Consider the following 12,328-nt stretch of genomic DNA (forward strand, 5'->3'; position numbering starts at 1 on the left):
ATCACGTCAGTGTTTTCTCAGGATGCTCTGGGAAATAACTTATCTCAAAGGGCAGAGTGCTGGAATTTTTTAGACTCCACGACAAGGTTTGGAAAAACTCCTTTCACTCTCGCTCCAGCTCATTAGCCAGTCTCAATCTTCAATCAGACATCAACATGACATCACTATTTCAGTTATCACCTGGAAGGAATGCCTTGTTATCAAGGAGGTAAGGCAAATTCCATTACATTTCCTTCCAGAAAACATTTTTTTTTCCCCACAAGGTAGCAACAACTAGATAACTAGTCAAGGTACTCCCCCCTCCCTAAAGTCAGCATAAACACCAGCCTCCTCATGCTACCGAGGGATGCGGTGGCAGAACAGAGGTGTCATTCAGAAGGTTTGTGCGTCTTCAGCAGCTTTGTGGTATCCTTCCTGTCTCTCTTTCCTCATGAGTCCTGTTGCTCCAGCTTTCTTGTTCACCAGGCTTCCTTTAGTCATTTCGAATTATCTGTTCTCCAAACTCAGGCTATATTAACTTTTCATTGCAAAATAGTTCAAGTTCTCTAAACGTACAGAAAACTAAATTAACCTTTTTTTTTTTCCTCTCAGAAAACTGCTGGGATCACAAAGGCTTTAGACTTCATGGCACTGGGAGCTGTGAGCCATCTGGGGTCTTTCAGGCTTGCTGCTCCATGGCCAGCAGTTTGAAAGCCCACGCAGACTGAGCTCTCCCACTCCAAAGCAGAAAGGTTGAAGGACTTATCTCGAGCAAGGCTCCCAGATGCTCTGCTGGACCACTGGGATCCTGCTACCAAAAGCCCTGGGCCATGTTTCGAGGATGCACAGCTCCTTCATACAAAAAGCCGTAGGCCAGGTAGTCCCGGGCCTGCAGCCAGCACTTGCTTGAATCACTTCCTACGGAGCATACTCCGTTTTGGGAATATCATTGGAAAAAATAAATAAATTGAAAACCTCTTATGAGCGGGGAAGCCTGGACTGTGGTGAGCTCCACACTCAAATCTCTGCCTCAAGTCCTTTTAAGATACTTTGGTCTTTATATTGGTACCAAACTTCACCAACTTGACATTTTCACGGTGAGACAGGGTGATCACTGAGGGGAGGATCGCAGGAGGACGGACAAAGCTCGGCCTCATGGAGAAACTGCAGCCTTTGCGCACCCTGACTCTTAAAATCCGACAAACCCGTTTGTGTCAGCCTGCCTTTTTCTTCTTTTATTTCAGCCCATCTGAGCGACGTGCCAGGTTTCAGCCCGATGATACCTGAAGGGCCAAAGACCTGAGGTGATGGGGATGCTTGGGAGGGCGGCCGGGCCAGGCTGGGCCCCTGCGTCCCCCTCCGCGGCACGGGCGCTGCGGCGGCGGCGCTGAGCACCCCCACCCACCGGGCGTGTGGGGAGGAAGCCCTGAAAACAGCCATATAAACCACAAAAAAAACCCAATAAAAAAGGCACCGTAACATCTGTGGAGGCGTGCTCCCAGGCACATTGCTTTCAACCAGATTTTAACTTTTTGACAGAGCCCCTCACGACTTGTTACGGCCTCCTTTGGACAAGATGCACGTTACCGCCGCCCGCGCGGCTGAGGAAGCGGTTTTATGACTGCTCGCCAGAGGCGATCGATCGCCCCCGCGGGCCGGGCCCTGCCCCGCTCCCCACCCCGACAGCGGGGGCAGGGCGGGGAGCGCCGGCCGCCGCCGCGCCCCCTGCCGGCCTCGGGGGAAGGCGACACAAAATGGCAGCCGGGGCCGCCCGCTGAGAGCCCGCCGCCAGACAGCTCGGCCGTTGGCCCCGTGACTGAAACGGCGTAGCCCCCGCACCTATTTATAAATCGACTGCTGTTCTGCCCTGCGTGTTTTTTTTATAAAAGATGTCCGTCTTTCGGTTTTCCAGACGGCAGGAAAGGGGCAGTGGCAGCAGGGCAAGCACAACAGGCAGGGCCTGTCCCTGGTCCCCTGCTCCCTCAGGCAGCTCCCAGGAGCAGCGGCGTGTCACCCCCTGTTTGGAGGGGGACAAAAATCCGAGGCCAGCTCCTGACGGTCCCCTGTACCCCTCCTTGGTGGGAGATGCTTCCCGCGGGACACTCTCATGTCCCAGGCAAGGAAATCTCCTTGCCTCCCACTTTTCATAGAATCATAGAATCGTCAAGGTTGGAAAAGACCCTTAAGATCATCGAGTCCAACCATTAACCTATCACTACCAAGTCCATCTATACCATGTCCTCGAGCACCACATCTATCCGTTCTTTAAATACCTCCAGGGATGGAGACTCAACCACTTCCCTGGGCAGCCTGGTCCAATGCTTGACCACCCTTTCGGTGAAGAAGTTTTTCCTAATGTCTAATCTAAACCTCCCCTGGCGCAGCTTGAGGCCGTTCCCTCTCGTCCTGTCGCTTGTTACTTGGGAGAAGAGACCGACCCCCACCTGGCTACAGCCTCCTTTCAGGTAGCTGTAGAGAGCGATAAGGTCTCCCCTCAGCCTCTGAGCTGCTCTCTTCTCCACAGCCCAGCATCCAATGGGGGACAGATCAGCATTACGGTTTTAAGTGCTGCTTTTCTCATTCCCACTCTTGACAAGTGGTGGTGGTGAGGTGGGTCGGAGCGGCAAGGCGTACTCGTGGCTTCAAACCAGCCGGGGCATCCAGGCATTTCCAGGCGGCCGCAGGGGCTCCCCCACCACACTCCAGGCACGTACCTGAGAAGCGGCCTCAGTTTTGCCGTTCATCTGCTTTTCGCCAGGACACGCACCCATAAAACTTTAGTCCCTGCGGTGATATTTTGGTGCTTGCAAATTGTAGGGCACCGGTCAAAAGACAGAGGGAAGCAGCCCTTATTTCCCCCCCCCCCCATAAGACTCAGAAAGGTCAGACTTTGAATTCATTTTATCCTGTGTAATGTTTTGGCTTGGTTCGTATTTATTCCAAGTGAGTTCACCCATTTCTACTGCAGAAATAAAAGGTCATGAAACCAGTAAATTCTCTCTCTCTCTCCTAAAAGGGGTGAATCCCTTCTAGGGAGTCAATCACCAGTGAAGTGTACCGAAAGAAAATAAAATGCAAAAATATATTCTGTGGGACTGTAATCACAGCTGGGTGCAATTATAAAATGCACAAGGGCACTTTGGATGCCATTTCTTTGCATCAATTTTTAAGCTGTCTGTTTAATTTGATTGATGAACACAGGGAGAAAAAGTAAAAACTTTTTACCTTTTTGGTAAAAAATAAAAAAAATAAAATAAAAAAAAAAAATCTTCCTTTCTGCAATATTTGGCTATGCAGCTCTAGGAGCCAGCACAAAGATTTGGCCAGACTGGGAGGAGGGAGAACAGGGGACAGTTGAATCACTTTATACATAAAATAAATCTAAAACAATCGTGGCCTTCAGCTAATATTCCACATGTTAAAAAGGAGATATGTGCATGTATATACGCGCATGTCATGTTGTTAGTGTTATGGGTCATCTGATTTAGGGATTGGCTTCAACAAGAAACTTTTGGATCCAGATTTGAACACTCTGAGGAAGGAGAGTATCCAGAATTGAACTTTTGACTCAGACTGGCATAAAGATAAACAGCTTTTTTAATCCAGGTTTTTGGTTCATTAACTCCATTTGGGTTTCCTTGGTTTTAGTACAAGAATTTAGCGTGCCATATGAAACCTAAATGCATCTAAACTTATTGTGCTGGAATAGAATAGAAATCTTCACTGTTCATTTACTGTAGTGCATTTCTTCCTACCTATGCTTTCAGCAGAAAATCTTCTTGGTTCAAATGTTTTGAAGCATTTTGTTTTTTTAAAAAGGCAAAAGGCTTTCCAACTCCACTGTCGGTACCCAGTAGTGTTAAAAAAAGTATAGGAACCTTAACTTTTAAAGACTGAATCTTTAATACTATGTAACAATTTTTCCCTATGAGAGAGCCAAAACCAAAGGGATCCAAAATTATTAGATACTTTGTTAAGTCCTGGTTAAGAGGTTTAATGAAAATGTGACCAGGACTCACTTGCATTTATCTACATAATTTTCTTACTACTCTATCAAGAAATGCTATCTAGCCTTCAACATTAGGTGCTGAAACAGTCCCATTTTAGTTCAAAAACAAAACAGAAGCTCTAAAGAAAAAAAAAATCAATTTTCAAGCCCACATCATGTTTTTTTTTTGCCTGGTATATGATTTTTAAGGCCTTATTTTGGTAATCCTCATTATTTAACTTTTGGAAGATTATTCAAACCTCAGTGAGGTGACTTGTCCTCCTTTGCTCAGCTCTATGAAAGTTGGTTGGGTTGCATTTGTGTGGAGCTGGGGAAAAAGAGGAATAAACGATACTATTTTCACCTTCCTTTACTTATAGCAAAATTAAATGTAATAAATATAAGACTGCAGCTGTTATATAGTTAATAGTTATTTTATGTACAGTTAGATAGGCAGATCAATAGATAGAATATTTACGCTATTTTCCAACACTTTGCTACTGTTTGTATTTTACTGAGATGGTAAATAAGTAACAGGAAGAATAACAGGAAGAACTGGGAATATCATTTGAAATAATTCCTTCCTTTTGACTAAATTCTTCGCGAGAGCTGTGAAGAGAGAAGAGCCACTTGTGACCGCAGTGACTGCAGCGTAGCAACCTGGGAGGTCAGAACTGGAAGGTGCAATTAAGACACTCTTGTGACAAAGTTCAGTCACCCTCGCTTGGCCTTTCCATTTTTTAAGCTCGTTCAGCACTAGCTACTAGGAAGTGGGGTAATGGACATGGGGAGTGGGATGTGTGAGACGCGTACAAGTACAAGGAGAGATGTACAGGAAAACCCAGGTCTTATTCTGTAGTTGCTGGAGAAAAGCGGGCACATCCAGGGTCCACTTCATTACATCCTATAAAGGATATTTAAAACTGGTCGGGTAAGTCATGCTCGGGACGTGCCTATTCTCTCCACCAACTATAAAGAGAACATAATGCGAGTAAGTGCAGATATGGATATCGTATTCCAAGCTGTAAATACCTAAAATTAGACGAGATGAATGTCATCCCCAGTCTCTTACTGCCTGGTTGATCATGACACAAATGTAAATAATCTGGCATCCAACTAATGAATGTTTTACTTCCTCAAGTACATGCTCTGACCCTAGATGAAGAGACCTTTGGGAGAAGTCTTTGGTTTACAAGCTCAGTTGGTATTTCAAGTAGGGAGATATTAAATTAGAAGTATTTCTAGAAGAGTCTGCTGCTGACCAAAGGCATTGTGGGATTGAGGAAAAGGGCGAAGTTTGCAGCCTTCGTGGGACAGCCTCAGCAGAAAGTCAAATGGGATTTGCTGGTCAAGAGCATCTTCTGGCTAGGGAATCAGCTGAGATTTTAGGGAAGAGTTGAGCTGGGAGTAACACCCACTCCAGCAGTGGACAAGGAGAATTAAACAATAAATAAAGATACTGTCAGGTTCTCCTCTTTGTATTGGCGGAGGAGGAAAAAAGGAGCAAAGAAAGAGTTACAACTTTGCCAGAAACTTCTCATAATACTAATTACGAAAAGATTGAGTGCTTATCAGCTGTGACATAGTAAACACTGCCAACCTCCTTTATTATCTCAACACTCTCCTACTGACTTCTGTCTCCTTAGGAGCACAGCAAACGCATTACTTTGCTGTTTCTGATTAGGCCCCTGCCACGCCAAGGCTTCTCTATGTGCTGGATTTGAAACCTTTGACATTTCCATGGAATAATACGGGACTCTACACATCCAGAAAGTAAAACCTATGTACAACCATTTACAAAGGCCACGGCCTGCAGATGTAAACTAATGGGGACCTGAAACATTCAATACATGTTTTCTATCATCCCTGTTATAGTAGGACCAGACTCCTAAGACCTTTAAATTATATCATACCACGATGAAGAGCAAATAATAAATGTAACTGTGAAAATACGCACACTGTTGGAATGTAAAATTTGAATACCGTGCTGCACTTAAAACCATAAGCATCGCTTAAAGTCTATTGTATTGCCAGCAAGTGGGAAGTTACGGCTTTTGCAATGAAAAAAACCCAAGAGGTTATAAAATGCTGGGTTTGCAGCAGGCAGGCAGTGTTTTTTCATAAGGCATTGGTATTTCCAGTCAGCAAACACCCTGTCAGGGTGATGGTAAGTTCCTCATGGCATCACGTCTCATAAAGTCCCCTCGCATGGTGGGAACTCTGATCTGACTGTCCATCACAGTAAGGTTACAGATTACACAGTAATCTACAAACAGTTTACAGCGGGATAGTTTGCAAATGCTCCGCTAAAACCAGAAGGCATGCACGTCTCTCTGTTTACTCTGAGGGGCAGTTATTTACAATACCAGAAACAAAAAGTTTAACAACGAACAAAACAAAGATGGAGTGCTCAGAGTGAACTTTTCAAAATATTTCAGTAAAGCATTAGAGCAGCTTTTAGTTCTGCTGGCAATGGCTGAAGCCTCTGAACAGCAGTATTTGGAGTTGCTGCTGACAGAACTCATGTTTAGTAACAGATTAGTTAGAAGACTGCTACCTTAGTTAACAGCAGATGTGGGTATTTGTTTTAGAGAAGGTTGTAAAGTTCACGAGCAGAGATTTTCTGGGTATGCTTGAAATAACATGGGCAGAGGTAGCAGGGATTTCCTGACGGAGTTATACTCAGATTCTTCCCTCCACTTTTCCAGGGGAATCATAAGGAGAAAAGCGATGCCCATACCCATACTCTTCATGACCTGGGACCATCAAGTGCCTGTTGTACAATGCATAGCTATCAAATACCCCCTCTCTCTACTACTGGTGCTGCGAACTCACTTCTCAGGGAATCCAGACTGGCAGTAGGCAACAACACCCTGGAAATCCTTGGGGAAAAAAGTGCAGCACAAGTGGAAATGATTTCTCTCACTTTTAAACATCTGTGCCCAGTCTGAAGACTAAGCTAAGTTCTGCTGTAGGTCACAGCCTTGCACCGGATTATGGCGCAAGGCCCCGGTGGGAGCTGCAGATTATAAGGGACCATTTACCCCTGCAGCTTGAGATGAGACCAAGTAACCACTGTAGCAAAATCCAGCTACCACTGCAATGAAGTAGCATGGAATAGGCATTCCTATCATTTACCGCTTGAAACAAATGGGGAAGAAAGCATGCATTACCGCCGAGTAAATCAAACCAGAAGTTTTCAAGAGTGAACCCTTTCCAAAAGACCTCTTTGCTTAAAAAACACATAAAAAAAAAAAGTTGAAGCCACGGCAGAGGTTATATTCTGCAGCTTAGTGATAAAGTAAATCTTTTAAGAGAAAATAAGTCTCAATATGTTCAGAAAGAAAATTCTTTTCGAGGAGGACACTGGCAACTGTTTTCTGAGAAAATTTCTAAGTTGTTTTGAAAAAATAACATCTACCACATGCGATGATAATGTTAAAAGACAAACAGAACAACATCAAAGACAGATTAAGCACATTTACTTTCCTTTCACATAAATGCACACACACGCCCCCATACACACTCTCCATTAATGACTAGCGTTTACTGAAAGTGATTTCAAGAAATCTGTAAAGATTCCTCCTTCCTAAAAACCTTGAATCTCAAACACGGATCCAATTCTAGCAATGAATATTAAGGAACTCGAGAGGGTTGTGCCAAGCACCTCTGCAGAAATAGCTGCAGCTGTGTAAGATATTACTACCACTCAGCTGTTCGGTGCCGCTTCTTGCCACACCCACGTATACATCAATCATATATAGGTCATTTGAGAATTCCTCATATGCTTCAGTGCACAGCCAGCCGGGGCGGCTTAATCTGTTTCTGCAATGGTTGTCTGACTATGATCTTGGTGAACAGTACCTGAACCCTCTCACTCAGCTCGAGGTCGCCGTGGTGGATAAGACCTGAGCTTCTGCATCACCCATTCTGGCTCTTTACTTCAGGGCTTTTTTTTCCCCAAGGACATAAAGTTATTTAGAGGCTCCTCTCAGAGAGCAGAAATTCAAGCAATTTTCTGTATTGCTTGCTCACAACCCTGATTCAGCTGTAAATAGATTCACAGCTGAAACTCCGTGCATACCATTTTTTAAGCTGCACTAAAGCTAGAGGGATGTAGACTGACATGAGCTGATGTTAAAAATCCCGAAGTACTGCATTGTTATTCAGATATTTTTCTACGGCAGAAAATACAGTCAGTTCTGTAGGAAATTGTGGAAGAGAGATCTTAACCCTAGTGAGTCCAACAAAATGAACTCCCCAGGTGTCTGAAATTGGAAACATTTTCCAGTTGCAAATAGTGTTGCAGAAACATGTGCTTACCTGCTAAAGGGAGAAGAAAACAGGACTGAATAGCAAATAGGGATGACTCTGCAGCGGGTTTCCAAGAGTCACATGAAAATTCTTGACAGGTGATACAATTTGGTTGAAAAAAGTCAGCCCCTCGCAAAAAAGGCAGCTCTGCAACAAAAGATGAACAAAAAGTAGTATTGCACATATTGCTCTTCTAGGAACTGTTTCTCAAGAGTGCACTAATAAGCTCATACACGACACACACAGAAGTGAATCAAGTGCTGTTCCATCTCATCACTGATAGGAATAAACATTTCTTCTTGCATTTCTCCCTTTTCTGTTTTGTTTTCTTCAGGGGGAGGGGCGCATCGACACCAACGCTAAGAGCTACACCGATCACCGAAGAGGAGAAGAGAGTTTCCATGAGCACACACAGTGTGAGTAGTTCTGCGTTCCAGCACTAAAGAGGTGACAGAGAAAGGTCTGAAATACGCTGCATCATCTGCGGTGCTCACCTCTGGAGAGCAGCTGTCCTGCAAGGCCCAGGAAAGCCTTAAATGCATCATTTAGAAATACTGGAAATTCTTTCTTTAGGGCTTCAAGTGACGGTTGTAATATTACTGCCTGTCCTAAGCTGGTCTTGAAGTGCCTCTCTGAGATGCCTGTTAACACAACAAACAACCCCAGAGCGCGCATCTTGGTGCAGCGCAGAATTTATCATTATGTGACTTCTAACCCCAATACAAACACCTTCATAATTTAAAGGGTTTTTTTAATCATTGATAAATAAATATAAAACACTATTAATAAAAACCAAATATATATATATACACACATACATACACACACAGAGGCACTCAGCGGTATTCACACACTTCTGCATCCACATTCTGAGTGTGGTTCTTCATGCCTTGCACTTGCATGGTCATTAGTACCAGCTCTAACACACTGCTAAAGCTAACTAGGAATACATAGATCTCCTTTTTGACTCAGTTTATCCTGGGTACAAACTGCTTTTGCTTTTGGTTTGTGGCATTTCATACCCACTTTGCAAGGATGTAAATAATTGCATGTGTTTAAAAATATGTATTTTCAGGTTAATCTTTCCTGTGTTTGAGAGAACTAAGTAATCCCTTCACACTCCCACCTTTTGTCTGCTCTATGGGTGTCAGCTTCATTCTGTTACCACTTATTTTAGTCAAAATCAGAGGTGTTAGTTTAAATAACAGCGTTGTGCAAAGTCAGTGCATTTTGACTGCAATGCGTTAAGGAGCGCACACATAAGCAGCTCAGCAGACAGCCTGCAGAATGGGAGAAATTATCCGCAGCTTGTAGGCTACAGAGCCATGAACTGATATTTTTAGCACCTGGGGGCAAGGTAGGAAAAGCAACCTTTCCAGCGACACACATGCATCCGGGAGATGACACACGGACAAATTTGAAGTGAGGGATGTATAGCAAAAACACAAGATAGGAGCACAGTACACTGGCTACGAACATGCTATACCAACAGAAATTCCTGTGGACACAGCTAGACGTTGTACTAGTATATGAAAAACTGGTCTGAGCGAAGCAAGCTGTATCAGAGTAGAGCTTTCTTGATATAGCTGGATTTATATTAGGAGCACCTGCCAAAACTGCTGGAGTGGTCAGGACATTGAGGTCTTCCAAAAGCTATGACCAACTGATCTCAGCTGGAAGTGAATACTATCAAAGTATATATCTAAAATAATAGGCCTTGTCATGAATTTTGGCTTTTTTCCCCTCCCTGCTTAAAAGGCAAATTGAAGAAGATTCTTAATCTTTGCATTTAAAGTATATGAGAAATCCCGCTGATTTTAGACAGATATTATGGACAGAAAGTATAATAATAGCTATTTGGTTCTCAAAAGATTAGATGCTTATGGGTATGAAAATAGCATTTTGCTCGGAGATCCTGCTTTGACATTTCTATACTAGCAGGTAAAAAAAAAAATCCTCCATTTTGCCTATAACCTGTGATAATTTGATTAGCTGGGATAATAAACCAACATCACAGTGCTATTCTTCAGGATTTGAGGGGGGTTACTTCAGAATAAAACTCCACTGACTTTTTTATTTAAATCAACCTTTGATGATCAAAGCTGAGCAATTCCATCAATGCATGCATGAAGTATAAATTGTTATTTTTTTAAACTTGCGAATTACATTTATCTTGCTTTCATCTAATATCCTGTGTATCTTAAACTATTTATAGGTTCAGGGGAAAGGGAAAAAGAGAATGCCTGAAAAAAAACCAACCCATGATGCTGTTGTACAGAAGTTCCAGGAGACTGTAATTAGGCATATTTCTCACATGAGCTGAGCAATCAGTATGTTATTTTGGCAGGTAAAGCAAATCAAGGATCCGTATAGCCTTTTGTTATCAAGTATTGATGCCATGCCTTAAACCAGGCATTTCCCAGAGGCAGAACTTCAGAACTGCTTTGCAGTTTTCTCAGGCACCTATTAGTTACCCATCCCTCCACCTCACTACAGCAGCACCACAAGTCTCGGAGGGGAACCACGCTGAACGACCCAAAATACTTTTGCAGACATAACTGTCATGTTGTAGCTCTAGAGACCTCCTGACCGGCATGGAAAGAAACACTTAGGAGGCTGAGGGGAGACCTTATCGCTCTCTACAACTACCTGAAAGGAGGCTGTAGTGAGGTGGGGGTCGGTCTCTTCTCCCAAGTAACAAGCGACAGGATGAGAGGAAACGGCCTCAAGTTTCGCCAGGGGAGGTTTAGGTTGGATATTAGGAAAAAATTCTTCACTGAAAGGGTAGTCAGGCACTGGAACAGACTGCCCAGGGCAGTGGTGCAATCGCAGTCCCTGGAAGTATTCAAAAAACGCGTGGATGTGGTGCTTAGGGACATGGTTTAGAGGTGGACCAGCCAGTTAGGCTAACAGCTTGGACTCGATGATCTCAGAGGTCCTTTCCAACCTTAACGATTCTATGGTTCTATGACGACTCCAGAGGTTTTTGGACCCCAAAGCTGCCACAAATCCAGATTCAGCTCACACTGCTCTGAGCCACAGGGCAGTGCAATTTCCAGGTATATTCTGGGCATGAGGCAGAGGAGGAAGAGCCATGGCATGGCTGGTGATGCCGCTTGGAAGAACAGCTATTTCGGAACTCGCTCAAATCCAAAATGCTACTTCTGGCAGAGAGGCTAGTTGTGCAAATACCAGTGAGTATTCAAAAATATAGGGTGAAACACAGGATCATGCATCACGGGTGCATTATAAATAACACATTAATATAACGACCCTCCTTTTCTAAGTGACTGTACTTTAACTTATTTGTGAGTGTGGGTGAAATTCATTTCTCATACAGCATGAACTTGCTCTGTGAATGGAATGTCAGTTCCTCCTCAGGACTGACAGGGAGAGCTGCTGCAAATCAGTATTTCAGTGGAGCTGACACAGTTGCCCCACTTACACCTACTGCTCAGCCAGAGACGGAAAGAGAAATCAGTCACATGGACTCTAATTTCGGGTATTACTGCGTACGTCTTTCAATTCAGCCGTGAGTAGCCAGCAAATAAGCTCTATCATTTCTGTGACTACAGTCTACAAAGGCGCAAGCCAAGAATCAACACACTGGCTGGAAATGGTGATTGCAATTAAACTACAATCAGCCTGGCAGGCTGACATTATCAAGGTCTGTTGTGTGAAAACCCACAGCAGCACCATTACGGACCTTTTTCCACTGGAAGATTTTAATTTGGGGCTGCAACGCCCGGGAAGTGTATGGGTGGCTGGAAATTGCAAAGGCTTGGTCACTGCTTTCAGAGTTTTGCAAGCTCGGCTCAATCAACCAGAAATGTGGAAAAAAGTGCATTGGAAGAATGCAGTGAAAAGACATTGACATAAAATGTACCATCTGTACTCATGGCTTTATTCCTCGACTTACATACATATCGATTTTCCTTTGGGCTGGTTAAGCCTTATTTCAGTCTATGAAGCAACTGACTTTTTGTGCTCTTGGCCTTTCCCTCCCTGGCCATTTAACAAGCTAGTCTACAACTGGTCCCAACAAGC

The sequence above is a fragment of the Platalea leucorodia genome (assembly GCF_965183815.1).
Source record: "Platalea leucorodia genome assembly, chromosome: 4".
Lineage (NCBI taxonomy): Eukaryota > Metazoa > Chordata > Aves > Pelecaniformes > Threskiornithidae > Platalea > Platalea leucorodia.